Source organism: Callorhinus ursinus, unplaced genomic scaffold, assembly GCF_003265705.2.
Source record: "Callorhinus ursinus isolate GAN/ISIS: 27379988/994484 unplaced genomic scaffold, GSC_fseal_2.0 scaffold124, whole genome shotgun sequence".
NCBI classification, from domain to species: Eukaryota; Metazoa; Chordata; class Mammalia; order Carnivora; family Otariidae; genus Callorhinus; species Callorhinus ursinus.
The window spans coordinates 522684-529293 of record NW_027397186.1 but is presented as its reverse complement, the minus strand read 5'-3'; positions in this window follow the sequence as shown (position 1 = coordinate 529293).

The window sequence follows — 6610 nt, the reverse complement described above, 5'->3', positions numbered from 1 at the left end:
ATAGATGGGAGCCTTGTTCCTACCAATGGAAACCGGAATGAGATCCCTCCTACACCTCTGCTGCTGAGGGTTTCCATGAAGCCCAGAGAAGTGATTGCTGTGGGGAGAGCCCCCCAAGACCCACTTGTTCTCATTCTTTATTCACAATGCCTGCGTAGAAGCTGCCCTGAATCATTTCTCCTGCCTCTTACCTGACCTGAGGAGTGCAGCTTGGTGAGTATCTCATCCCCAAACTCCAGAGAACCCAGGAGGAACCTAGCCTTGCTGCAAGGTTGCTGCCTGCCATTCCACCGCCTCCCTGGTGGCCCCTCAGCCAGGCTTAGGCCAGTATCCAAGGAATTCTCACCACTGACCATACTGATTAACCTAGACCAAGTGTTCTCCAGTCAAGTAAAAAATACCTGGAAAGTATATGCAAGATTATGTGTTAGGAGTGGAGGGAGGATGTATGTGGATTTTTCAGGAGAGTGGGGATACAATTACCAACATATTCTTGATGGTAAGTATGACCCTCAAAAATATTAGGAATCAGACTAAATAGGTCTGTTTATATTTTTTTCTAAATAGGATGATTTTTATTTTCTTTTAATAATGAAATTCGTACAGTCATTATAAAAATATTCAAACAATGCAGAAATGTATTCATCGATTCATTTTATAAGTCTTTATTGAGTGCCTATGCAAGTTAATGAGAATACAATGGTGAGAAAAACAGACTAGGTCTTTGCACTCATGAAGCTCACAGACTAGGGGAGGATATACATTAACCAAGAAATCACACAAGTGTATGTATAATTAAAATTTCATGTAAGTACAGAGAAGGACTAGAACACAGACATACAAGAGTATATACCAGAAGATCAAGACACACTCTGAGGCAGTAGATAAGGGACAGGAAAAATTCCCTAAGGCAGTGAAATTTGAGCTGAAATAAGAAATATAGTTAACTAGGCAAAAAGGACAATATAAATATCTTGTAATCTCATGCTACAGAATGCCATAGCTAACACACTGTGGTATATCCTTCCAACTGTTTTACCATCCATAAACAAATCTGTATGTATATATATGCATATACATTTTATGTAATTGGAATAAATCTCAGTCCACAAATTCAAGTGTTTAAGACATCCAACTTTTATTTTCTATAACAATACTCATAATTGTAGCTCACTACATGGGGGTGACCGAAATGCTATGAGTTCAAGATCTACTATTTTCTCCATGGTTGTGTCTAAGTTCGAGGATGCTTATTGAGTGCCTTAGAGTGTTGGAAGGAAGGAGTCCATATGGTTCTGGTATCATCTACAAAATTCACCATTCTCGTTCCTTCCTTGTGGCCCCTTCAGACATGGTGGTTCTCTACTTGCTTCTGTGTCATCCTTGATTAATCAAGACTTTCTCTGCTGCTTCCTGCCATTGCTATGCTGGGATATAGAAAGCTTGGTAAGACCCTATACTATCCTGGCTAGAAGTAATATAAAGCAGCCATCCCCCACCCCCAAATGTCTCTTAAGAGACATGACCATAAGTCACCTACACAATCTAATCCAACAAAACTTCTGAGGAGCTTCCAGTCAGTGGCAGACTGAACTGACTTCGAAAGCTTTCCTCTTCCCACTTGAAACTCTCACAGAAATGATAGAATATGCACCCCCTCTAAAAGTAGTAATATAGTCAAGCTCATAATCATGAAATGGAAATCCCCAAGAATCAAAGAAGGAACTAACAACAATGAGCAGGAGATAAAGACAAACAGATGGATATTGGTTTTAAGGGCTGGAGGCCAGGGTTTTAATCCCACCTAGTGACAGAAGGCAATGCTTCTAGGCAGTGGAAGATGGGAAGCTGGTACTTAGCTCCTGTCTAAACCCAGGCCCCACAGAAGCACAACCAGGACATGAAATGATGACTAGAAACCTTTCCTCACAGCAAAAATACTGTTTTGCTTATCTTTTATGTAAGGATGTGGGTAAAGAGCCCCCTGGGAGAAATCAGAACCCAGGCCAACTCCATCCATAGGTGTGGGGTTGAATTCACACTTCCTACATGTTTGATAACCCAAAGGATATAAATTAACATAAAAATAATCTGGAACTGGTGAAATGTGTATGGCCCTAGCAGAAGTAAACTCAAAAGCAAGGAGATAATTGAGACATTCAAACATAGATCTCAAAAAATTACCGAGAATGGAGCCCAAAAAGATCAAGTGGTGCAAAATATGAATGAGAAGTTAGACTACATGGCAGAAAGAATGGAAAATATTAAAATATGCCTGGAAGCTTTTCCATAAAGAGAAACTAGAGCGAATGAGGAAAAGGCAAATACTTGAGGAGATTGTGGCACAACTGAAGGAAGACATGAATATTTATATTGAACACACTGAGTCTTCAGCACGCTGAATAGAAATAAAACTGTAACCAGATACATCCTAGTGCAGAGCACCAACCAAACCTAGTATGATATTTTCGTATGTTTGGGCTGCCAAATCCCTTCCATAAATCTTTCCTGAAGAAAGGAATGAGGAAAATGGAAAGTAAGAAATACTGTGGAAGAGAAAAACAAGACCATACATTTATATCTAAAATATAATATTCTACCATTTATGCATACATGTCAATATGTATATATTTACAATCCCCAGTGCAATATTAAATCTCTACTTTGAGAACAAATAAGAAACCATCTTCAAGGGAAGGAGGAAATGGCACTCTCTTTCCAGGATTCCAGTGAGAAAGTACTCGGAAATGTTCAATAGTTTTCGATGTCTGTCACCCCATCCCTTAGTAAATAATTGTATGTTTTCTTCTTTCTCACTCTTTAGAGGTTTCCCTTGGAGATATAAGCAGGGTGAGCACATTGGGAAATGGTATCAGCTGTTGGTCAAGCCACGGTCTCTACACAACTTACTTGTTTGCACTCTGCTTTCACCTAGACACTAAATTCTGAGCACTACAACTGAAGTAATCAACACATAATACAATAGTTGAAACGCTGCTAATTTGATACATTACAGATCTGCAAGGTGTTGGGGGAGACGGAGTAAGAGAACAGATAAATTATGGGTAACAATCTCAAGACACTTTTTGAAAAATCGTTAATGTAGTATTAGATAGGCATCACTAGGTATGTCTAAGAAGCAGTGTTTGAAGAAAATGTGGATATGGTGAAGAATAAACACAGAATCATAAAATTGATTTCAATCAAATTTCAGTCAAAGCCCAGTCTTGCCTCCAAGGGATAGCTCCCAGAAGACCTTCCTTGGAGTTTTTCATTCTCCAAATTTCCCCAATCCCTTGTATCACTTCCATAAGTGACTATTCATATCCATTGTCTGTGCACTGAAAATTTTATATTATCTCCCACCAAAATAGAACTACTGAAGGATTCAAATATAATCTTTAGTAAAATAAATAATGATAGCACTGAAAGGCCTATAATTAAAGCAAGACAAATAATTTTGGGGATTGAAAAACACAATTTTCAAATTTAAAAACTCAGTAAATGAAGAAGGAAATATATTTTAAAAAATTAGAGAATTTATAGGCACACCCTCTTATCTTAACAAAATTAGAAATAAATAATAAAAGATCACCATAAAATCTAACTGCCTGATAATATAGTATTGTTCTCTCTAAAATAACCACTGGGTCAAAGAGAAAATTAAAACTAAAGTTGCAAGCTATCTGGAGAGCAAAGAAAAAGAGAATACATCATATCAAAGCCTATGGAGCATGACAAAAGCTGTTCTCAGAGAAAAATAAGGTTTTAATTACCATTATTGTTCAAGAAGACCATAAATAAAGGAAATAAGTACTCTTCTTGAAGAATTAGATAAAGATGAATACAACAGAACATATCCAAAAATAGAAGAAATTAGGAAAGTTAAAGATAAAAATAATGACCAAGATAAACAACTGTAAAAGTGATAAATTCAAAGCTGGTTCTTTGAAAAGACCAATAAAACACTCTTCATGAGTACAACTAAGTGAAAACAGAGGGAAAGCAAAAGTATACAAATTATGAATTATAAAGGGTTTAACTACATAAATAGTTGTGATTGAAAGAATTATAATTTTACATTTAAATCTATGACATCAAATTAAAAACTCTAGAGGTAATGGATGATTTCCTAATAGAAGTTACCAACATTAACTGAAGAAATAGAGGATTTGAGCAGACAAATTACTAGAGATAGGATTGGAAATGTGATTATAGACCTACCATTAAACAAGGAACCAGGATCAAATGACTTCACAGTTCAGTTCTATCTAACCTTTAAAGAAGAGATAATAACCCATGTTACTCAAGCTCTACCTTTTAGAAAAGAATAAAAAAATTGAAAGTTCACTAATGAATTTTATAAAGCTAGCAACCCTAAAACCAAAACCTGTTAAAGATAGTTAAAGAGAATTATAAACAAATACTAACAATAAATGTAAAATCAAAATACTAACAAATTATAAAACATATAAACAAATAGAACCCAGAAGTTGGGCAAGAAAAAGCTGGACTGTGACCTAATATTGTCTCAATGTCAATGTCCCACTGATATTTATTTCATTTTTTATTTTATTATTTTTTATTTTGTACTCATGTGTGTTTTGTAAGTTTAAATCTCTATCTCTTCCAGTTTTTTTATAAGAATATCACTTTATCTTGTTAGTGTCCACTGAAATGTCTTAATTCATAGTGCTCAAGCGCTCTAGATCTAACAGTTCACTCCATGTTTCAAAAAGATCAGTGTCTTATCTTTGGTTCCAAGGCACATATAACAATATATAATAACTTTCCTGCTTGGAAGATTGAATTAGCTAGCAGATTTTCAAATTCTCAAATACACTGATTAGTTCATTCACTGTCATGTGTCCCAGGACAATGTTAAGATTGTTTTGAGTGAAGCGTTGTCATACTCACGAAGTCATCTGCTAGATTGCCTTTAAAAATTGTGGCATTCTCATAGCCCAAAGTGTATTGTATTTATTCTTCTGGTGTTTTAAATGTCTTCATAATAGACTCATAGCACAATGAATTACTACTATCGCAACCCAATACTATTAATTTCATCTTTGATAAAGATGGTTCTGTGATAGAAGACTTCACCAACAGTCCTCAATGTACCATACCTCAAAGATAGCAAAAAGAGCAATAATGTTTCCATTTACAGAAAAGAATAACATTTTGTAAATAATATGACTAATAATGTATGAAAATTTCTGCCAAAAAGTGGAGTAAAATATGGTATATTCAATGTCTGGGGCTGGGAAAAAGAAGTAAAATTACTTCTCTACTTCATACCATTCACAAAAGTGTATACCAGAAAGATTAAACACACACACACACACACACACACACACACACACACACACATCCATTTTTAAAAACTTGAAGAAAATATCAAAAATTATTTTAAAACCCTGGGGTGGGAAGTCTGCCTCAGCATGAGCCCAAACCTAGAAGCCCTAAAGGGAAAGGCTGAGTGATATGACTACCTAAAAGCATAGATCATCTACAGAGAAAGACAGCATGAACAAAGTTAAATGAGGAAAGAGGTGCACTGGAAAGATACACGTGATATATTTTAAGTGAAATAAAAGTTGCAAAACAGAACAATGGACTGAGTTCATTTTCTGATAAAAATGTGAATATGTATATCATTTATGTTTGTATATGCACAGAACACATTAGACTGGTAATAGTAAGGTAACTGTAAACATGGGTGAGAAGGGGGGCAGTTTTGTATTTTGCTTTATATGTTTATCTGTTTTAATTTTTAATAGGCATGAGTCATTTCTGTGGTTTAAGAAAACACAGTAAAGAAGATTAAAATTGAACTCATAGTCAAATGCCCAGCTGGAAGCATAATGTGGCCTGCCAATGCAGAGCCTATATTATGGCCTTCTTCCCCAGACACTAATTTGTCCTCTTTCTACATTGAACAAATATATCTGTGACATCTATCAGCAATTTAAAAACAGTTGAAAAACAATTCCAGGGTGTTACTGATATCTTAATTCTTCCCCGATTATAACCATATCCACCTAAACAAACATAATCATGTTTGTGTAATATACATTTATAGACATTCACAAATTGTGATATTCATAACATAAAGATTTAACCTTTATATTGGAAGAAAATCAACCAGAATTTATTGAATTTTCATAGGTTACATGGTACGATTTAATACTTCCAATTTTCAGCTGTAGATTACAAGGACCAGCTTAACAAGAGGCGAAGACTGATGATGTTAAATAGTAACTGATTATAAGGAATCACTGTCCAAGTCAGTTTGAATGGATTTCTGATTTATAAAATATTTTAAATGTTGTTGCTTTTATTTGTTCTTGCCTAAATTCCATTTTTCTAATACCAAAAAGAGAATCCATTTAACTCATTTTAAATGATAAAAGAAAGTAAAAACTAAAAGTTTTGCTTTATGAATCCACGTCATTATGTCTGGATTGTCATTACAGCTTATCAAAAGAAAGCCACAAAAATTAGTGTGAACACAGTTAAATCACATTTCAGTGAACAGAAGACTGAAATGGAAATGGAAAAAAAGAATTTAAAGAGGTGACAATTCATTTTGCTTGGGTTTCAGAAAAAT